The sequence below is a fragment of the Lygodium microphyllum genome, chromosome 4, assembly GCF_053477565.2.
Source record: "Lygodium microphyllum isolate KBCC chromosome 4, Lygodium_microphyllum_v1.1.10, whole genome shotgun sequence".
Taxonomy (NCBI): domain Eukaryota; kingdom Viridiplantae; phylum Streptophyta; class Polypodiopsida; order Schizaeales; family Lygodiaceae; genus Lygodium; species Lygodium microphyllum.
The window spans coordinates 60,531,669-60,556,050 of NC_141138.1; positions in this window are offsets into that span (position 1 = coordinate 60,531,669).

Consider the following 24,382-nt stretch of genomic DNA (forward strand, 5'->3'; position numbering starts at 1 on the left):
CAAACAACATTATTATCAATTTATAGCCCATATGAATGATGTCTCATGTATCAAATAGCATAAAGAATCAAAATTTCTTATAAAAACGCATTACCAATTGCATTTGCAAGTTGCGGGTTTTTATGCCTCATTGTGGGACTAATTTCCAGCCTCCATTAATGCTTATGACAGTCCACAATCAGCAATCTTCATTCCTCTTGAACCACGGAGCAATCCGGTCTTCATTGGACAAGCATCCGTCATCCATTCTTCTTCCCACATGAATTTGCCCTTAGAGGAGAGAGAGGGAGGAGAGAGAAAGACTGAAATCAGAGTTCTTCATAGAGACCACCATTGCGCGAGTGAAGCATGACGATATGACCAGCAGGCAAAGGAAATTCAAGGTCAATGATCAATTGCAGTGGTTGTATTCAGTCTGGAGATCATGAACATCAAGAGCATGGCGAAAATTGCGCCAGCGTGCTGCCGCCATCTTCTTCTCTCTCTCTTCACATTTTTTTGCCAAGATTTCATGTTACATTTCATTCTTGGGCTCCCAAGGGTCATTTACCCATTTTGGCCAAATTTTGTCCACCTCTTCATATCTTGCCCAGTTTCTTGGCCATTTCCCCGTCCGGACTCCGAATCGAGCTCTGAAAAATCCTGGGTGTCCGGCTTGACATCTCGCATTGGCCGGTAATTCTTGACAACCCGCACGGCAATCTGAAAAATTATGAAAAATCAAGAAGTGTTGCTTGGGCGCCTTTAAAGCACTTTGACGCTTAAAATCGTCCTAGATCGAGCCGCTGCCTTCGACGTTGAATATTTTTCCCTTGATATTCATAATTTTTAGCTATTTTAAAGCACTTTTCGGCATCAAAATTCTGCTCTCATATAGCCTCTGGATAACCATCATGTTTGTGATACCCACACTTAGCCTTTTCTACGACAGCCTCTAGTGTTTTACCATGTTTATGGTGTGCCCACACTTTGCAAGTGTTACTTTCACTAAAGCCTCTACACACTTTGTACTTTCTGGTTGTGATTGAGGAGGGGTGTTGAGATATTTGCAATCATACCTAATGTAGCCTCTTTGTATGAGGCAGTCTAGGCTTAGGGCATGCAGGCTGTAGTAATCCCATATGCACAGAGAGGAAAGATTGCTACCCATCCAGCAATTATAAAGCATTGTACTTGACTACCACTTTTCATGTAGAATGAATATAATGTCATGATGCTTTGTACTTTCAGTTAAGTGTCTTGTCATTGTCAGTCATACACAAGATTGTGTTTATGAGTCCAAGTCTCAATCTTGGAACCTAATTCACTTGTGTAACAAACAGTGTCTTTGTCTCTATCATCATGAGTTCATTCTTCTTCTTCCATCCACCGTAGCTCACTGCCATGCCCTAGATCTGCTCATTTCGACATGTATTGCCTTGCGAATGCTTGGTAGGTTCCTAGGGATGAGCCAAGATCCGGGGCCAATGCCTTGCCCTTCCTTGGGGTGACATATTGCCATAAAAACAAAGAAAATAAAAGAAGGTTGGAGAGAAAATAAAAGTGAGTGTTAGAAAAGAATTAAGTGTCGCCTTGCGAGGGCTTGGTAGGTTCTTGGGTACCAATATAGGACCTAAGGCCGATGCCCTATTCTCCTTGGGTCACTATGCTCAACTCCCTCTTTTTTGCATGCCCGAGTATGGAAAATGAGAGGTTAAAAGAGTAATGTACTAAAAGAAAATATTTCTTGCTCAGGTTATAGGAGTTCTTGCCTAGTAGGAGCTTCTGGTTAAGTTGTCCTTAGTTCAGACCACCACTTAGGGCAACCTCTTTGATAGTTCTTTTTAGCTTGGCTGTGTTGCAGCAGTTGGTTAGTGACTAGCTTCGAGCCTTCTACCAGATTGTGCTGGGCCTACTCCTCGTGGATTTCATGCCTTGGTTTTGTCAAGGGTTAGGGTATGAGTTGTGATGTGTTGTGTTGTGTATTTTTTGTATCAGCTTGATGCTCCTTTTTTTTTGTTTATTTGCAGATCTCTTCGTGGGATTCGACGGGCTGAGTCGCCCTATCCCATGGTCGCCAATGATAGATGATTTTTTATGTCGAGAAGTGCTTAAAAATAGCCAAAAATTACGATATCAGGGGAAAAATAGACTTCGTCGAAGGCAGCGGTGGCAATCAGATTTTAAGTGGCAAGTCCCTATCCAACGCAAGTCTCAGATCTCAATTTCGAGGTCGTTTGATCCCCCATTTAATCCCTGTAAGGTTCGGGGTTGTGAAGCAGCTACTGCATCTGCAAGCCAAGAAGAGCGGGACAGGGCCCAACTTTTTAAATTTCGAGGCCACGGAGACAGATCTCGAATCGGATGTCGTTTGCCTCTCCAAAAGCGGAAAAACCACTTGTCGGAAGTGTAAAAGCAAAAAGGCATAAACTAGATAATTTGATTAAGAGCTTAAAAGCTCTTAACAAAGAGCTTAACAACTAAGATAGCCATGAAATGAAACGTTGGGGGGGGGGAGCGAGGTGTCAATTTTTTGTGCCCCATTTTTCCCCCATTTTTGATGGATTTCTAATCAGTCTGAGGCAGGAGGAATCCTCTTGGCCCTAAGATGCTTCTATCCTTCGCCCTCCATGGCCATAAATGGATCAAGGAATGATGCACTGAGCAAAGAGATAGAAAACCAATATTTCTCTCTCCTCCCTCTCTCTCCTGCATAGAGGCAATTCATGTGTAAGAAATCAAGAAGAAGAGGGGCTGAAGGATGCTTGTCCAGGATTGCTCCAAGATGAAGAGGAGGCTCAAGAAAGAGGTTCAGCACTGAAGAATGGTTGCTAGTCAGTCTGTGGGCTGTCCAAAATATTTATTAAAAAACCTACAACATGCAAGACACACAGTATGCTCCAATTTTATGAAGAAATTTGCTTGTTTTTGTTGTTTCATGGTCCAAATGTTGTTCATATGTGATGAATTTTTGTTTGAACCTTGTTTGCATCATGTTTGAGGGCTATAACTACAGAAATACAAAACCCGTAATGATTTGGAGCCGTTTTTAATTCTTTAAAACCCGTAAAATATCATTTTTAATGGAAATTAGTGGTTTTTTTTAAATTTGAGTTGGGAAAAAGGAGTGAAAATGGAATATAATCAGAGAAAATGTTAAGTTTCAGTCAAAATAATAAGCTAACACAAAAAAAATCATAAAATACCAATTTTCCATGAATAATAAATAGAAAAAAATAGCAAAAAATGATAAAAATTAGGATTTTCGTACTCAAAAAATATGGAAAATTGGTGTTTTCGCACTCAAAAAATATAAAAAAATAAGATTTATGCATGTGAATGTTTGGCGAGGTTAAAGCGTGAGGTTAAGCCTCAGTTTGGCCTCGTCCTTTGTGTTATAGTACGTGTTCATTGTTTTTTTAAGCAGAAAAATGACACAACAACCATTTATACCTATGCACCATAGCAACACCTAAACAATGAGGGGGGGAGGAAGTTTGTGCGACGATCTAATTACTAAAAAGATACAAATTCTAATTTTCCTCTTTGTGCATAACATTTAGGGATCGTTTCATAATTAAATATAGGCGACTAGTAGCACGGAAGTTCCGGTGCTAGTCCCTAAAGTAGTGTAGCATGTAACGCTTAGTTAAAATTCATGAAAGGGCTATTTTTCGCACCTCACATGGCTATTTTTTTAAATCATAAAATGGTTGTGCACAATTGAGAGCGGAATTTTGATGTCGAGAAGTGCTTAAAATAGCTAAAAATTACGAATATCAAGGAAAAAATACTCAATGTCGAAGGCGGCGGCTCGATCTAGGACGATTTTAAGCGCCAAAGTGCTTTAAAGGCGGCTGAATGACACTTGTTGATTTTTCATAATTTTTCAGATTATCCTGCGGGTTGACAAGAGTTACCGGCCAATGCAGGATGCCGAGTCGGACGCCCAGGATTTTTCAGAGCTCATTTCGGAGTCCGGAGGTGGAAATGGCCAAGAAACCGATCAAGATGCGAAGAGGTGGACAAAATTTGGTCAAAATGGGCAAGTGACCCTTGGGAGCCCAAAATTTAAATGTAGCATGAAACTTTTCATGCATATGAGTGAAAAAACGTGGAGAAAACGTGGAGGAAGATGACGCCCGATTTTTGTGCTTCTTGGATGGAGAAGGCATCATGGCTGCTGCAAACAACCCCCCGAATTGATCATGGGGCTTGAATCCCCCCTGCCTGTTGGTCTTATTGCTGTGCTTCGCTCCTCCAATGGCAGTCTCTATGAAGAATTCTGATTTCGGTATTTCTCTCTCCTCCCTCTCTCTCCTCTAAAGGCAGATTCATGTAGAAGAATAAGAAGAATGGATGATGGATGCTTGTCCAATGAAGACCGGATTGCTCCGTGGTGTAAGAGAGGAAGATTGTTGATTGTGGACTGTCATGAGCATTAATGGTGGCTGGAAATCAGTCCCAAGATATGGCAAATAAAAACCCGCAACCTGTAAAGAACGGTAATCTCATTTTTACAAAGGAAATTGATGTCTTATGCAATTTGCTTCATGAATACTTGTTCCCATCAGATGATTATGCATTATAATGTTGTTTGCAATGTCTTCCAACTATTTATGATCAGAAAATCAGAAAATCATAAGTGTTGTGGATGAAATTAATAGTGTAAAACTCGTAAAACACGCGAAATAGGGGAAAATTGGGTGTTTTTGATATAAATGGAAAATATAATAAGACACACCAAGTAAATTTATGTTTTTGCTGCAAGTGAATCTAAGGGCCATAGCCCACAACTCATTTTGTATTTTTAGTCATTTAATATTGCAAAAAATACAAGAAAATTAGGGAAAATGGAGGAAAATAAGGGAAAAATAGATTTTGAGTGCCAAAAATTAAGAAAAAATAAGATGCATGTTTGTGGATGTATGGGGGGTCTGAAGTATGAGGTTTAGCCTCAGTTCAGTCCTAACTTTATGTTTTAGTGAGTGTTTATTGTCTTTATACAACAAAAAAAATGTGGAAAATGAACCCTAAACCTATGCACCATGCACAACCTAAACGGGTGAGGGGATAGAGTGTATAAAAGGTGTTTAAATGCTGAATGAAATGATGAAAAGCTTGCTGGTTTCTATGCATATTATATAGATCGGTTGATAATTAAAAATTAAGGACCTAGTAGCACAAGGGTTTCTCGATTTTAGGTTCATGCAACGCTGTATACGAGCGATAGTTAAATTCATTGAAAGAATGCTTTTGCACTAAGCACAAATGCTGGTTTTCTTAATTGTTTGAGCACATGGACACTCGCAATTTGCATGAAGCATGAATGGTAAAAAGTATCAGACAATACCTCCTGGATGCATGGCAATTGCTTTCTAGAGGAATATGACCAACGTTGAGTAAGTAAGGTTGTCCAAGCTGTAGGCTAGGCATTGGGTCTAGGGGAAAGTAAAGTGAGGAAGCATGGTATATCTCTTGGAAATACGCGAATCATGAAAGAGGGAACTATGTGCGATATTGTGTTATATATGTTTAGCGGCGCATCGAGGGGCCAATCCCCAAGGTGTAGGAGAGTCACAGTGAGGTAGCGACAGTCAGTCGTGGGAGGACCTCCTATGTTTGTACTTCGTGCTATTTGGCAATGTACTAGGGACTCCCTCTGAGGAGTGTTTATTGGGTTAGAGTTGGACTAGAGACGTGATACAAACGCAAGATGTTTAGGAAGATGGTGTATGTGTCATCCACGCTCCTGGCCGCGAGGCCGTGGGGTTGTTGAGCGGATGATAGAGGTCCGACTAGTGCATGAGCCAGTGCCGGCCCGTTTTACGTCCCATCAGTGGTGCATTTGCCGGGAGCTTCCTATAAGTGGCAGTTTTCGAATCTAGGGTTTCAAGGGACTCTAAATTATCCATAAAATGGTGTTTGTTCAAGGATGGAAAAACTTGGCTTTCCCCATACAAAACTTACTAATGGACTTAGTTAGTTATGTAGAGCATGAGTCCTCTGCACAAGATAATTTATGTGATGAAAAGAGTAGGTCATTAGTGGTTTACCCATCCTCTAATACGATGGCATGGGCCGAGGTTCGCCTTGGTGTGGTCTCTACCCAAGAGAAATCATGTTTAACCATCCATCAACCTAGAGAGCATGAAACAAGCATGTTGGAAACTATGGTAGTTGTGGCATCAACAAGTCATCATGCTAAAGGCATAATGCCATGGGAAAGTGCGGATATACGATGGAATATGCTTGTGGTTGAAACATCCCGTGTAATGGGCCACCATGACGACATAGTAGGCATCACAAGGATGTTAAAAGCCCTAGATGTCAAGGGAAAACCGTTGCTTAAAAGGCACGGTTCCCAAGTTTTAAGAAGTGGTAATGATAAATGTGCTTTAGATAAGGACCAAAAGCTCTTATATAAAACTGTTATGGACTTTCCTTTTAAATGGAAAGGTATGGAAGACCCTCTAAGAGGGGATCAAAATGACATGTTGAAACTTATAGGACTCCCTAGACCACTCAGTGAGTTGGCAGAAAGGGATGTCAATGAGGATATTAACCCCCCCACACTGGAAAGGGTGGGGATGGAAGAGGTTAAAGATCCTAAGAGGCTGGACCCAAATCATGGTGAATATGAAGATTTTAATGACCCAGTATTGATCCCAAAAGGAAGGACTAAGTGTCCTCCTCTTTATAGGGATCTCCCAGTGTTTTATGGGTTGCCAAATGAGGATCCAATGATTCATTTAAGAGAATATGACCTAACTTGCATTGCAAGTGGTTTCGACGATATACATCGGATGCTCGTATTCCCAAGTACCCTAAAGGGAGAGACAAGGAAATGGTAGTGGAGCCTCCCAAGAGGGTCGATCAAATCATTTGAGGAGACTTGTGATAGATTTCTAGATGAGTATGAAAAACAGCTCCCTATGATTCACGTCTTAGGGCAGCTTATGCAGTTTAGACAGGAGTCTTATCTTTCTGTTAAAGAATATGCTAGAGCCTTTGATAGTACTCTTAGGCTTTGGCCAAGAAGAGCCAATGCACTACCAAATGATGTGCTATGTGAGCTCTTTTTGAATGGCTTAGAGATTAATACGCAAATCCAAGTGGGACTGCGGAATCCTAAGTCGTTAAGGGTAGCAAAAATGCAAGCCATTGATTATGAGGGTCATATTCAGAAATGTTGGGAAAACTTTTGGAGTTTTCCCCGCTCAGTACAAGTGCATCCTAGCTTCCAATCATTTCTGCAAGAAGACAGCTCACTTGTTGATACCAAGGTAGCCTATGAGGGGAACCTTGGTGGCCAAAATCTCAAAGTAGAAAATGGCCATCCTATGAGTAGTAATGACATGCCTCTCAGTGAACAGGTTCCAAGCCATGTAAGTCCGATTAGGGCTTGCAACACTTCCATGAGAGATAGTTGTGATGGAAATATGGATCACACCAATGGGCCTATGAGTCTTGATAAGAATTCTGTGTGTGGTTCTAATTTTGTTGCTAGTAAGGCTCTTGAGAGACCTTTGGTGTCGGAATCATGCTTCCGGGTGGATGTTGTTCCCTTCAGTGAAAGCATGGTTCTTATGGGGAAAAATTTGCAGTATGGACGTAAACAAGTAAAGGCATCTTTTGTAAAGAGGATGAAAAATGCTAAAAGTCCACCTGTGCTTCACAAAGGTCATAAGGATGTGAGGCCATTTGGCCATAGGGATAAGTTTGTATTGAGTTCGTTAGACGAGTGCAGCAAATTGAGGGAGTGCAAGAATATTAAGGGAGATGTGAGACGGGTTTGGAGACCCAAAATCTCCAAAAGTGTGGCAGGAATGTCCGATGCAAGGCCAAGGCTCCCATCTGGATATATTCTGTTGAACCCCCAAGAGGATAAGACTGGGTATACATCTGACAATATACACTGCCTTGGGATACACCCATGTGATGTGCCTAGGCTTGAAGCTCTACCTAGTTTGGGTCGCACTACTGATCTATGTGAAAACCCAAACAAGGGCGGTTCGAATGAGTATAAAGCTATGATTCTTTCTGCCAAAGGAGCTACGCAGTCACTTGAATGACCAGTTTATTCGGATGACAATAAATGTGGGACATGTGAGCCCATGGAGGCCATTCATTCAGCTCATAGTGCCTAAGAAGGGATCGGCCTTATTGATGAGTTATTTGTGGAAAGGCTTGGACTTGTAGCTCTACAGGAAGAAAACCCTAAGATCAAAAAAAAAAAACCATACAAGATCAAGCTTTTAGCTAACTCGCATGAGTAGCATGGGGCTAGTTGACCTATGATGTGCTATCCTTGGCACCCTGGGTAGTCTGATAGGGTGTGATGTATATGCCAAGAATATCAGCATTACGTGGACTAAAATGACCTATCTAGTTTTAAGCTAGGAAGGCTAGCTACTTTGGATATTACGTCCAGATCTCGTAAGGCCAAGAGGGCCAGTACTGCGAGGTTCTGAATGTTGTATCTCGTAAGGCCAAGAGGGCCAGTCGTCTGTTTAGTACAGGTGCGGTTAATGGTTTTTTGTTTTAGTTCTGTGCTAGAAAGGTTTGGAAGAAGAGCTTGGAAGGAGCCTTTTGTTGCGTGGATGCTTCTTGTGGCCCTGTCCAGGTGATATCTTTCCTTTATGAGTACTGTGGTTTTTATAATATATGGGGTTGTGTACTTGTTAAGGGGTTTTTCGTTTCTTATTGGGGACCGACGTCCAAGGCATGAAGTCCCAGGTTTAGGTTCAGTATGCTTGAGGGAGGTCTGAGTAGTCGTTGCCTCCTGTAAAGACATTGTCAGGCATTGAAAGACCTGTTCTAGAAGGGAGTTCTAGTGACCCTATTCTGCTAGCCTGCTAGGCACCCGTTCCAGGAGTTCTTGTTAGTTGTGAGGCAGTTAGAGAAGCCTGCCGAAAAAAAAGGAAAATAATGATGATAAAGGGAAAGAAACCCTGCATATCTTCAAGACAATAAATATATACGAAGGCGTGTAAAAAGGGGTTCTAACCCCTATAAAAATTGAAGAAGAAAGAAAAGGAAAATTTATAAGCAATGATCATCGCCTAGCGAAGGCCTGGTAGGTTCCTGGGGACGAGTCGGACCGGGGCCGATGCCTTGTCTTCCTAGGGATGGCATCTTGCTGGAAGAGAAAAAATAAGGAAGGTTGGAGCGAAAAGAAAAGTGAGCGTTAGAAAAGGATTAAGTGTCACCTTGCGAGGGCTTGGTAGGTTCTTGAGTACCGAGACAGGACCTGAGGTCGATGCCCTATTCTCCTTGGGTCACTACGCTCAGCTCCCTCCTTTTTACATGCCCGAGTATGGAAAAAAATAAAAACCCTAAAAGAAGAAATGTGCTAAAAGCAAACACTTCTTGATCAGGCTTTAGGAATCCTCACCTAGTAGGAGTTCCTGGATGTGTTGTCCTTAGTTAGGTAGGCAGTTCAAACCACCACGTAGGGCAACCTCTTTGACAGTTCTTTTTAGTTTGGTTGTGTTGGAGCAGTTGGTTAGTGACTAGCTTCGGACTTTTATCAGATTATGCTAGGCCTACTCCTTGTGGATGTCTTGCCTTGGTTATGTCAGGGGGTAGGGTGAGCATTGTGTTGTGTTTAGTATGTATTTATTTTGTATCAGCTTGATGCTTCCTTTGATTGTTTTGTGCAAATCTGGTGTGGGATTCGAGGGCTGAGTCACCCTATCCCATGGTTGCCAATGAGAGGAGAATTTTGATGCCAAGAAGTGCTTAAAAATAGCTAAAAATTACGAATATCAACGGAAAAATACTCAACATCGAAGGCGGCGGCTCGATCTGGGACGATTTTAAGCGCCAAAGTGCTTTAAAGACACCCGAGTGACACTTGTTGATTTTTCATAATTTTTTAGACTGTCGTGCGGGTTGACAAGAGTTACTGACCAATGCGGGATGCCGAGTCGGATGCCCAGGATTTTTTCAGAGCTCAATTCGGAGTCCGGATGGGGAAATGGCCAAGAAACTGGTCAAGATGCAAAGAGGTGAACAAAATTTGGCCAAAATGGGCAAGTGACCCTTGGGAGCCCAAAATTTAAATGTAGCATGAAGCTTTTCATGCATATGAGTGAAAAAAGGTGGAGAAAACGTGGAGGAAGATGACGCCCGATTTTTGCGCTTCTTGGATGGAGAAGGCATCATGGCTGCTGCAAACAACCCCCCCAATTGATCATGGGGCTTGAATCCACCCTGCCTGCTGGTCTTATCGCCATGCTTCGCTCCTCCAATGGTGGTCTCTATAAAGAATTCTGATTTCAGTATTTCTCTCTCCTCCCTCTCTCTCCTCTAAAGGCAGATTCATGTGCTGAAGAAGAATAAGAAGAATGGATGATGGATGCTTGTCCAATGAAGACCGGATTGCTCTGTGGTGTAAGAGGAAGGAAGATTGCTGATTGTGGACTGTCATAAGCATTAATAGTGGCTGGAAATTAGTCCCAAGATATGGCAAATAAAAACCCGTAACCCGCAAAGAATGGTAATCTCATTTTTACAAAGGAAATTGATGTTTTATGCAATTTGCTTCATGAATACTTGTTCCCATGAGATGATTATGCATTATAATGTTGTTTGCAATGTCTTGCAAGTGTTTATGATCAGAAAATCAGAAAATCATAAGTGTTGTGGATGAAATTAATAGTGTAAAATCCATAAAACACGCGAAATAGGGAAAAATTGGGTGTTTTTGATATATAAATGGAAAATATAATAAGACACACCAAGTAAATTTGTGTTTTTGCTACAAGTGAGCCTAAGGGCCATAGCCCACAACTCATTTTGTATTTTTAGTCATTTAATTTTGTGAAAAATACAAGAAAAATAGAGAAAATGGAGGAAAATAAGGGAAAAATGGATTTTGAGTGCCGAAAATTAAGGAAAAATAAGATTCATGTTTGTGGATGTATGGGGGGTCTGAAGTATGAGGTTTAGCCTCAGTTCAGCCCTACCTTTATGTTTTAGTGAGTGTTTATTGTCTTTATACAACAAAAAAAAATAGGAAAATGAACCCTAAACCTATGCACCATGCACAATCTAAACGGGTGAGGGGATAGAGTGTATAAAAGGTGTTTAAATGCTGAATGAAATGATGAAAAGCTTGTTGGTTTCTATGCATATCATATAGATCGGTTGATAATTAAAAATTAAGGACCTAGTAGCACGAGGGTTTCTCGGTGCTAGATTCATGCAACGCCGTATACGAGCGATAGTTAAATTCATTGAAAGAATGCTTTTGCACTAAGCACAAATGCTGATTTTCTTAATTGTTTGAGCACATGGACACTCACAATTTGCATGAAGCATGAATGGTAAAAAGTATCAGACAATACCTCCTGGATGCATGGCAATTGCTTTCTAGAGGAATATGACCAACGCTGAGTAAGTAAGGTTGTCCAAGCTATAGGCTAGGCATTGGGTCTAGGGGAAAGTAAAGTGAGGAAGCATGGTATATCTCCTGGAAATACGCGAATCATGAAAGAGGGAACTATGTGCGATATTGTGTTATATATGTTTAGCGACGCATCGAGGGGCCAATCCCCAAGGTGTAGGAGAGTCGCAGTGAGGCAGTCAGCCGTGGGAGGACCTCCTATGTTTGTACTTCGTGCTATTTGGCAATGTGCTAGGGAATCCCTTTGAGGAGTGTTGATTGGGTTAGAGTTGGACTACGAGACGTGATACAAATGCAAGATGTTTAGGAAGATAATGTATGTGTCATCCACGCTCCTGGCCACGAGGCCCTGGGGTTGTTGAGCGCATGATAGAGGTCCGACTAGTGCATGAGCCAGTGCCGGCCCGTTTTAGGTCCCATCAACAATCGTCATACACCTTGCATCAAGCATGTCACGTGGTATCTCCTGGAATGCATTGTAATTGATTGATAAACTTTGACCAACGCTGAGAGGAGAGGAAACCTAAGTCGTATGTTAGACGGGCACTTCCGTGGGGAAAAGTTTTGTGAGGCAAATCAAAATCTCCTTGAATTCTGAATTATGAAAGAGTGGAGTTTGTGTGAATGTTATATGTGTTAGCGAGGCATGTTGGGGCCAATCCCCGAGGTGTAGGAGAGTTAGTGTGGAGCCGCTGCAATCAACTGAGAGGTTCTTCCTTATGTGTGTATTACGAGGCATTATGCCTATATGTTGTGGGATCTCCCTCTGAGGAGAAGGGAAGGTTAATTTTGGACTACATATTGGATAGAAATGCAAAATCGTCATAAGCAATTAGTGTAGAGTGCCTTAGATGCTTCTGGCCCGTGAGGCCACGTGGTGGGGTTGTCTATTGTATGCATGAGGTCCGGCTAGTGCCATAGTTAGTTCCGGTCCATTTTAGGACCCATCATATGAGCTAAATGAATGACCTCATTGGGCTCATAAGTCGCAGCTTTCTGCTCATTTGAGTCTTCCCTATTTGGATTTTAGCATAGGTAAATGTTGCAACCCAAACTAGGTAAAACTTCAACCCTAGGCCCATCACCTAAATAAAACTTAGGGCTATGCATATCGTCATATGTGTCATTGTAGCCGTTGATCTCATCCACTTGGAAAATCGTCAAGGCATATCCACATGGAATTCCTGGCCTTTCATCTGGCACACCAACCACACATTAAGAAATTTTGGGTCTCCAAACCTATCTCATATTCCTTTTTATATTCTTATACAGCCTCATTTTGTCGCATTGGTCCAATGGACTCAAAGCAAACTTATTGCTATATCCAAATGGTCTCACATCCTTAGGGATTCTATCGAGGACAGGTGGACCTTGGGCATGGTATATCTGCTTCATATGAGATGTCCTCCCTTTCCTTTGTCCAGTCAGCAACTGTTTAGCCATAGGAACCATGCTTTTACTAAAAGGAATAGCCTCTACTCGAAAGCATGATTCATCTATAAATTGGAAAGGTCTTTCAAGAGCCTTACTAAGAGAAAAACTCAAACCACTCATTGGACACACATCCACACTGGTAGGCCCATTGGTTCTATCAATGTGGCTGCCACAACTACCTCTCATGGAAGCATTGCAAGCCTTGATGGGACTTGCTCAGCTTGGAATCTTTCTATCCCCAAGAGGCACCTACTTTGGGAGTTTGACCACCAAGATATCTTGCTAAGGTTGTCTTGGTATTAACGAAAGGACTTTCCCTTTGGAAAATTGACAGGATATTTGGATGCACTTGCAACGAGCGGGGGAAACTCCAAAAGTTTTCCCAACATCTTTGAATATACGACTCATAGTCAATTTCATGACTCTTGGCCTCATTTAATGACTTAGGATATCGCATCCTCACTTGGATTTGCATATTAATCTCTAAGCTGCTCATAAAGAGCTCACATAGCACATCCTTAGGCAACATATTAGTTCTTCTTGGCCAAAGTCTCAGGATATCGTCAAAGGCTCTAGCATATTCTTTAGCAAAAGGGTAAGACTCTTGTCTCATCTGCATAAGCTACCCTAAGACCTAGGTCATAGGCACCTTCTTTTGATATTCATCTAAAAATTTATAATGCAACTCCTTGAATGATTTAATCGACCCTCTTGGGAGGCTCCAATACCATTTTCTAGCCTCTCCCTTTAGGGTACTTGAGAATATGAGCATCCGATGAATATTATTGAACCCACTTGCAAAGCAAGTCAGGCTGTATTCCTTTAAGTGCACCATTGGATCCTCATTTACCATCCCATGAAACATTGGGAGATCCCTATAAGGAGAGGAGGGCATTTAGTCCTCTCCTTCGGGATCAGTACTGGGTCATTAAATTCTTCATATTCGTCATGATCTAGTTCCAACCTTTTAGGGTCTCTGACCTCTTCCATTTCCACCTCTACTAGTGTAGGTGATAAAAGTCAGAGAGAGAGGTTGGAGCTAACACACAGTGAGAAGCATCTTGCTCTCTCACATATATTTCATTGTATATTTTTTCCATAACTCAAATGACTGTTTACAACCTAAGGTAACAAGGACCATTTACACCAAACAACTAAGTCCGAAGCACTAAGTTATTTAATGTTCGCATCATGTAGTACAGCCATGTAGTACAACTGGACAACTCAAGTATCAAGTACAGTCATACCAAAGATAGAAGGATGAGTTTGAAGTCTAACACTCCCCCTCAAGCTCAAGACATCATCTGTACACCAAGTACAATCATTATCCTTATTCGGATTGTTAAATAGATGTTGCTACTGCCATGAGCCTCTGTCTTTAGGGCTAGATCTCCCCTTGCCTCTAAAGTTTCCACCATCTCTTGCATTTGGCACCTACTGGCTGTTAGTGCCATAGGATGCATTTTGATGGCCTCCTCTGCCAGAACCATAGCCTCTACCATGACTGGCACAGCTGCATTGATTGGAATAAAAAACTGCATCCTTGCTTTTGGAACTGCTTGACAGTGTAGCCAAGCCAAGTTTAACCTCCTCATGGATTTAAGATATTCAGGGTTTCTTTTCGTCTCTATCATCATCATTTTTCCCTTTTTGTAGGCTTCTCTAACTACCTCACAACTAACAAGAACTCCTAGAACGGCTGCCTAGCAGGCTAGCACAACAGGGTCACTAGGACTACTTCTAAAATAGGTTTTTCAATGCCTAGTAATGTCTTTACAGGAGGCAAATACTACTCAGACCTCCCTCAAACATACTGAACCTAAACCTGGGACTTCATGCCTTGGTCTCCAGTCCCCAACAAGAAAAGAAAAATACCCCAACGAGTACACAAACACATATAGCATAACAACCGCAGTACTCATAAAGGAAAGATATCACCTGGATAGGTCCACGAGAAGCTTCCACGCAACAAAAGGCTCCTTCCAAGCTCTTCTTCCGAACCTGTCTAGCACGAAACTAAAACAAGAAACCATTAAACGCACCTGCACTAAACAGACAACTGGCCCTCTTGGCCTAATGAAATAAAGCACTTCACCACAAAACTTAATCGGCCCTCTTGGCCTAATGAAATAAAACAGTATAGCACCTACACATCCTAGCATACATATACAATAATAAGCTCCTTTCCAAGGAGGAAAACCACAGGGCTCCTAGCCCTAAACTAAATGCATAAGGTTATGACCTATCCCTCCTGCATATATAGCAAGAGGCGTACGCATAACATGTTGTTTAATCAACCTATGGGTCCAGGATAATAATGGTAGATTGGTCTTGGCTACTCTTTGCATCACCCATATCAACCATCGTCTACCATATATTGCATGCTCTCATAACATTCCCCACAAGCGACCGGGTCCTGTTTCATTATTGATAACAATATCGAAAATAGGACCACAATTGATGAAGAGGTCTTCCTCATAAGCAAGATTTGCCAATGAATTCGCAAACTGATTCCAGTAACGTGGAATCAGTTGAAAAGACACTCTCTCAAACTCCTCAAGTAGGGTCATAGCAGTCTGATGATACATACAAAGAATGGGATTCCGCACTGTGTATGTTCCATCTAGTTGATTCAGGATCAACTGGGAATCCCCTTTTACTAACAAGCGACGAATACCACCTTGTTTGGCAATATGCAGTCCCATAATCAAGGCTTTATACTCTGCCATATTGTTAGTGAATCCTACCCCGAGATAAGCAACTAACTTCATCGTAACTCTACGTTGGGGATCTCGAATTACTACTCCAACACTTCCTTTTTTATTAGGGCCCCTGGACGCTCCGTCAAATTATAATGTGTACGTCCACAATGGGTTTACAGAGCCGGCCATCATGAACTTCTCTATTCGTAATTATGGTAATCAAAGTTTAGCATGTTGAGAGGATGAACTGACGGCTCCATCCCACCTTCTTTATTGAACTCAACCAAGATACTTGTCAATAGTCATAAGCAGTGATGGCAGAAGACTTTGATCTCCCACACAAAGGTTCCGTCTTCTTGCTCAATCACTTTGTATCCTTTACTCCACCAAATAAGTTTCCCCTGGTGGTATATCTGCTCCAGATATGGGTGCTCCAAATAAGGGATTAACCGCCCCATCAACCAGCTTTAAACTCCTTTGCAGGTCTCAAATCATCCCTAGCATGGACCCGCAATGCATTTCTTTTGTATTAGCATACTTAGAAATAATAAGGTTTAATCTTATTAAGATTAACCTTATTTTTAAACTCTACTCCCTGTAGATCAGCTAATAGGGCCGTAGACCTATTCTTCTCGAGCCTCACAATCCTGTAGGGACCATCCCATTTAGGTTCTAGCTTCCCTGGAAATAGCTCCCTACACGCATTGTAATATAGAACTAATTGCCATTTTTTAAAGGTATATTTCTTCGCTCTAAGGTCATGCAACTACTTCATCCGACGCTTGGCTACCTCCTAGTGTAATAAGCTTTGCAACTTCAGCTCATCCAGGTGGGCTATAGTCGTGAAATGTTCAAAAAGGAAATCCTTATCTCCCAAAGAATGGTTAATTGCAAACCGTATGGTTGGCAATTCGATTTCAAGGGGTAACACACACTCTTGTCCATAAACCAATTTAAATGGAGTATGGCCGGTAGCTCGCTTGAACGTTGTATTGTATGCCCATACTGCCACATACAAATTCCTGTCCCAGTCTCGTTTCTTCTCAGAGACTATCTTAGACAAGATACCCACAAGCTGTTTATTAGTACTTTCCACCTATCCGTTTACTTGCGGATTATAAGGAGTCGTTTAATTGTGCTTGATTTTCCAAGCTTCTGTCAAGCTTTTGATCACTTTGTTCAAAAAATGGGTTCCACGGTCCGACACTAATTCTTTCGGTGGACCAAAACGGCAGATGATCTGCTCTAAAAGGAAACTTGCAGTCTCTTTTGCATTGTCCTGCCTCGTTGCCCGCGCTTCTAACCATTTTGTAAAATAATCAATGGCTACTATAATGTACCTCTTCTGGGTAGTAGACGACGGGGTAATACGACGCACAAAGTCAATGACCCACTTCTCAAATGGAAGGATAGCTATGATAGGCGTAAGTGGGCGTTTCCTATTCTCTCTACTGTCATGCCTTTGACAGGTGTCACATCTCTTAACATACTCAAAGGAATCTTGGAAGATGGACAGCCACCAATATCTAGCTCGTAAAGCTTTCTGTGCCGTCAACCGTCCTACAAAGTGCCCTCCACATGCAGAGTCATGACACTTCTCCAAGATGAAAGGAACCTCGTCCAGCATCACACATCCGCGATAAATATCATCAACACCCTGCCGATATAGTGTCCCTATGCCAAACGATCGGGGGGCTGCAGCTTGTTCATAAGCAATCTAAGTCCTTCCGCCTTCGTATAAAACACTACCTTTTCATAGAGGATGTAGTGCTTGAATTTCTTAGTCCCAAAGACCATCGCAAGACACAACTTCTCCATGTAGATATAGTTAATCTCTGAAATGCCCAATTTTCGACTAGCAAAAGCTATTGGATGATACCACTTTTCCTCCCAAATTTGGGCTAAACAGCAGCTTATACTATGCATGGTGGCTGCTGAAAATATATAGAACACCTCACCTCTTTTAGATGCTTTTAAAACATGTGCTTTTACTAGCTCCTGTTTCACATCCTTGAAAGCTACCTTACAAGGGTCGCTCCACTCAAATGAATAGGTAAAGGATAATAAATTCGTTAATGGCAACATTCTTTCTGCCAAGGCATTTATAAATCTCCGATAGTACCCTATCGACAACAGAAAGCTATGCACCTCTTTCGGAGTGCGTGGTGGACTCATAGCAACTATAACCTTGATCTTTTCAGGGTCAGTGGCTATCCCTACTGAAATGACCACATGGCCCAGCAATAGCCTATAAGGTACTCCAAAAACACACTTCCGTGGGTTAAGAGCAATACAAAATTGTCTGCAGTGCTCAAATCACTTTCTTAAGATAACCAACATCCTTTCCCTCACAGTGGCTGCCCCCAGGTCATCAATAAATACTTTCAACTCATCTGGGGAAATGTCACCAAAGGTCTTTTCTGCTATTCGTTGCCATGATCCAGGTCCATTGCATAAACCAAAGGCCATCACGTGGTACGCAAAAGTACCAAAGACAGTAATGAAAGTCGTTTTCAACTTGTCCTCTTCTACAATTGCCATCTGGTTATATCCTGCAAAGCAATCCATGAATGAATATATCTCCCTACCCACTAATTGATCCAAAATCTGGTCAATAAATGGCAATGGGTAGTAATCTTTAACTGTCTGCTTATTCAGCTCTTTAAAGTCTATACATAATCGGATCTGGTTGTTTTTCTTCTTCCTGATAACAACTGGTGAACACCATTCTGTGTGCTGAACAGGGAAGATCAAATCAGCTTTCCTTAGCTTCTGTAAATCCTAAAACAGCCCATCCCTTAATTCAAAAGGCATACGCCTTACCTTCTGATGCATAGGACGACTGCCTTCTTTTACAGGAATAGTATGAATAGCCATGCTGGGAGGGATACCTCTCAGCTCATCATAACTCCAAGCAAAGATATCGCGGAATTCTTGAATCAAGGATACATAGTCCTCCCTTTCTGCTGAACTGAGCATGGAACCTAATTTAATTGGCCACGAATCATTCGGCGTGCCAAGGTCCAACTCAATTACATCCGCGTCTCTTATCCTATCTTGCGGCTCTATCGGCTCATTTAGAGTTATCTAATAAATATCCTCTGTAGTGGACCCCTCTTTAGATTCATCACTAGATGATGTCTCACTACCGGATGGATTGTTTGCTATCTCTAATTCAGTAGAAGATAAAGAAGCTCTCTCACTTTGAGGAGACTCAGGATAAGCATCGACTATTACTTGATTAGCACCTCTACCTAGAACCACTCGACCAATGGGTATATCGACTTAACAGTCTGTTCTTAAGATCCAAGGCCTACCTAGCAAAACTCGATAGCTAGGACGTCCTGCAAATCTTATCACCCTAAAGTCCAAGAAACATTCTACACTTGCAACTGTAACATGGACCTTAGTAACGCAACATTCTGGTTGTCTTAGACTATCATCAGCCATTCTCAGAACGGTGGAGTTGTCTTTCTGGATGCCTAGACCCAACCTCTCCATCAACTCTGAAATCATGATATTGATGGAGGATCCAGTGTCTACAATGGCATGTTCCACTAATATTCCATCTACATAAGCTAGAACCCTAGGGCAGTTCTTTTTAGCATGGTCAAACCAATCTTCCCCTACTCGTGCTATGCCCAAGGGTTCTACAATATACCCGATATGCAAGATCTTCTTAAATTCCTTGTGTACTCCTGGAGATAATTTGATCAATTGCAAGAGATTCACATTTGGTTTAACTTCATAGAGAGAACTTGCTAAATCAAAGTCATGATAACTAGCCTAAGCTCTCTTTTCCCGCCAAACCATCCTCTCTTTTGGTCTTTGGACCGGTTTTGGCGCTTCTTTCTTGGCTCTTGCCTTCTTTCTTGGCACTGCCTCATCCTTCTTAGGTTGCCTTTTCTGTCAACCGGCCTTAGCGGTCCCCCTTCTATGCTAGGATTTTGGACTTGCGTCCCCTTATCCCCTTGTTTAGGGTTTTCCTCGACCGGTTTGTATTATCCCTGTCAACCTCTTTAGCCTTTTGGCCTCTTGTCACAGCTCTTAAGTTAGAGGTTTCAGTATCATTGACTCGCACAGCCTCAATAAGGCTAACTCCGTTGCCTTGTGGCAACTCTTCTATAGTTGTTTTTCCCCTCTGCAATATTTGCCTTGGTGCATCATTCTGCTGCAAGTTATTTCCTTGTGCTCTATGATTCACAGGGCCTGGTTGTTTACTCCCTTGTTGGAGAGAACTAATCTTACTCCAACAGGTAGTAGCTAAATGACCAGACTTCCCACAAATGTCACATTTCACATTTGGACAGTGTCTGGGGAAGTGCTGTCCACCACACCATTTACAACTGAATCTTGAGGGTCCACCCTCTTCAGGGCATCGATTCCCTATCAAATTTTGTTGCTTCTTCAAAAAATTAACGTCGATGGCTATTTGTCGATATTGTTTAGAAATCATGTCGGTATAATGCTTCATCATATCCTTGACTTCGCCAATGACATTAGATGCACTCGACTCATAGCCTCGATCGTCAACTCGTCGTTCCATTGGCCTAACAATCTGATTTGGCATTGGCTGTTGACCCACAGGAACAATGTTAGAATTCGAAACTTGGCCTCCAACATTTAGTGGAGCCAACTGACTTGCCATAGGCGTAGTCACACTGGGAGGAGCCGGTAGTAATGGTACATTCGAAACCATACTCCCTCTCCCAATAGGGTTAGTCATAGGCATCCCTTGACTTCCATTCGTCAATGATGGATTGTCGCCAGGTACTAAACCCCCATTAACATTCATTCGAGAGGAGTAGGCCATTTGTAATCGTGCTTCTACTCCCTCTACCCGCATAATAGTGGTGTCTATATCTGCCAAGGCCACATTGCTCAATTGTACTTGGATATTAAAGTCCAACCCATGCAAGAAGTATTGCAATTGGTGGAATGGGAATGTAAGTTTGCAACTTACAGAATACTTCCTTCAACTTCTTGGCATATGCTTTCACGTTCTCGTGAGGATCTTGGCACGTTACATTCAAGACCCGCAACCAATATTGGCCACCTCTTTCAGGGGCATATTCCACTCGGAAAGCTACATAGAATTGATCAATGGTGGTTATGGTTCCAGACTCTATGTTGTGATACCATACCGCAGCTCTTCCTTTTAACGTCATATTGAAGAACATCATGAGATGTCCCTCATCTTGGATGCGATAATTGAACATCAATCTTTGAAATTCACAAATGTGAAATTTTGCATCCTCTTCCACTAACCCATTAAAAATGGGCAAGGGAACTCATAAGGCTGGTAAATTCGGCGTCCCTGCAGGAATCGCAATAGGTTGTGCCATGGTGACAATCGGATTAGCAATAGGAGCTTGTACGGGTGAATTCAACCCCCCACTTGAAGTGGGTAGACTTGGTGGAGGAGAGGAAGATCTTACACTTCCTCCTGCACCTAATGGAATAGGTGGAGTAGTTAAATGACTAAGACCACTGCTTCGTATACGTACTGGGCTACTCCTTTGAGGAGAATAACGGCTTACGATCTCTAACTGCCATCTAGCCCTCTCAGCACGTTCTGCTTTTTGGATTTCAGCTTGACGGTCCTTGTCAGAGGACATAAACCAACTTCCTTTTGGTCCTTAGAAACCCTAGATCCGAAAACCATCACTTATAAGCGGCTCCCGACAGACGCACCACTGATGGGACCTGAAATGGGCCAGCACTGGCTATAGCACTAGCCGGACCTCATGCTCATGACACACAAACACCCTCACGGCCTTGCAGACCAGGAGCGTCAATCTAATGCTAAAGGACAAACTGCCCTAAACCTTAATTCTTGCGTTTATAGTTCATAGTCCAACATTTCCCTTAAACTCCTTAGAGGGAGATCCCAAAGTACTTAGGCATAACGCCTCGTCACACACATATAGGAGGCACTTCACCGACTAATAGTCGGAGCCCCACCGTAGCTCTCCTACATCGCAGGGATTGGCCCTTTGATGCACTGTTAAACATATAACACAAACGAGCACAAACTCCTCTCTTTTATATTTCTCATATTTTCAGGAGATATACCATGCTTCCTCACTTCACAATCCCTTAGGAAATTGACCCTCTACCCTACGGCAAGGGATAACCTCACACTCTCAATCGTGGGTCAAAGTCCTAAGAAAACAATTGCTATGCAGTCCAAGAGATTTCCCTTCGATACCATGAACCATGCATAGTGCATAATGTGAATGGTTTAGTGCACAAACAATAGAAAATCGGCATTGTGCATCCTGCAAAACCAATATTTTCATAATTTCCATGCTAATGTTTATGTATTGAAACGAGGAGAGACACCGAGCCTTACGCTCATGCTACCTTTTCCTTTATTTTAAAACAACATCCTATAGCCATGATGCAACACATAAATTAGGTTTAAGATTGAACTTTGATGCCCAAACTCCCCTCTCACCCTACCGTTTAATGTTTTGCAATCGTTGATAGGTGTAAGAGTCGTTTTATGTGTATTTCTTTGTAGAGAAAGCAATAAATACAGACAAAAACATAGAAATGAGGGTAAACCGAGGCTAACCTCGTGCTCTACCTTCATTATACATTGCACAAACACTTATGTGATTTTCTGGAATTTTCTTTTTATTGTTTCCTAATTTTCTCCCATTTAAAACCCATTTTCCACCATTTTTTGGTATTTTTCCTCTATTTTGTTCAAAAAAATGACTAGAAATTAAAATTGATTATGGGCTGTGTCCCTTAGGTTCTTTGACAGCAAAATTTTAGGTTTTATTGATGTTATATCTCATGTTTCCCCTTTAGTTTGCAAAAAAACCCCATTTTGCCTCTTAAACGCGTGTTTTACGGGTTTTACACCATTAATTTCAGCCATAACACTTATGATTTTCTAATTTTCTGAGCATAAACTGATCAAACTCATAGCAAACAACACCATAATGCATAATCAGCCCATGGGAACAATATTTCATCATCCAAATAGCATAAAAACTCATTTTTTCTTCATAAAAATTTAATTACCGCTTAGGCTTTGTGTCTCGGGATCTCGGTTTGGCTATGGGACTGCATGTCAGCCCTCATTCAATGTCCAGCATCTTCAAGAACAGCACTCTTCATGTCTTCATCCATCTAGAAGCAATCCGGTCTCATCCGGACAAGCTTTCCTCCATCATTCTTCATTGTCTTCTTCCACACAAGAACAACCCCTTAAGGGAGAGAGAGGGAGGAGAGAGAAAGACTGAAATCAGAGATCTCCATTGAGGCCACCATTTGACGGGCGAAGCACGGCGATAGAGTCAGCATCCAGAGGGGAATGAATGCCCATGATCATTGGGGGGGTTGTTTGCAGGTAGGAGATTCCATCCCATCATTCCATGGCGCAAATTTTGGACGTCTTCATGGCACTTCTTCTTCACGCTTTGTTCACCTCTCTCTCTCCACGTTTTGGTTTTTTGATGCCTCATAAAATTTGGGCCCCCTAACTCCCAAAAGGCACAACCCCACTTGGCCAAAACAAGTCCACCTTTTCAAATCTTGCCCCTTTCCTTGGCCATTTCCCCGTCCAGTGTGTGAATCGAGCTCTAAAAAATCTTGGGCGTCTGGATTGACATCCCGCATTGGCCGGCAACTCTTGACAACCCGCACGACAGTCTGAAAAATTATCAAAAATCAACAAGTGTTGCTCGGGCGCCTTTAAAGCACTTTGACGCTTAAAATCATCCTAGGTCGAGCCACAGCCTTCGACGTTGAATATTTTTCCCTTGATTTTCGTAACTTTTTAGCTATTTTTAAGCACTTCTCGGCATCAAAATTCCGCACTCACATCTATTGTGGCTATTCCTAGTCTTCTAGCACAAGTTGGTGAAATAAATGAATGTGTACTGCCATAATCAATGAAGGTTTGGAAGCCTTTACCTTGATAATCTGATGGAGTCTGAATCACTAAAAATTGGCGATTCGGGCCTTTCTTGTGAAGAGTGGCATGGACTGTTGCCCTCTCAAAGTCTGCTTCCATGGTCGGGTCTTCTTCATCTCACATCTCCCTATTGGCAACACAGGCGATTCTTCCTTTGCCCCGGGTGGCGGCTCCTTGGCCATGGGCAGTTCCTTGGAATGGTTCTTGATATTGTCCTCTGCCAAGCTTGGGACATTGCCTTTTGAAATGACAAGGCTCGTTGCAATGGAAGCAATGAAGATTGCGGCCATTACCTTGGGTAGGAACAAAATTATTGACATTGTTGGTCCTAGCTTCTTTCTTTGTCCCAGGTTTTGACATTGAACTCTCCTCGCCTGGGACCTATACACTCCTTTGTTCTGATCCTTGTAAGACCAAGTTTCGTTACTTCATGGCATGGTATGCACTTCTTGTATTATGGATGCAGATCTATTGGGTGCATTGATTCGAGGCAAATGTTTACGGGTGGGTTTAACCCAGCACAAAACTTCGACACCTGTTGTGTCATATCCATTTGTGGCGCACACTTCAAAAGAGAGACAAACTTTGAATAGTAAGCATCAAGAGATAGACCAAGATGTTTCAACTCATAAAACTCGTTCATCTTTTGCGTGTGGTAGGCAGGTGGTAGATATCTTCCGCGCATAGCTCTTTTAAGCTTTTCCCAAGTGACTGACCCTTTCGAGATCCCTTGGTCTCTGCACCATTGCTTCCACCAAAGCCTTGCTTCGCTGGTAAGCTTCAGCTTGGCAGGCATCGCTTGGTTAGCAGGTGCAGTCCCTTGCCGCTTTGAAGTAATCCTCCATGGATTCAATCCAGATCTTGGCATCAGTTTGGATGGACCTTCCCTTGTCATAAAATTCTGGTGGCTTGATTTGCATG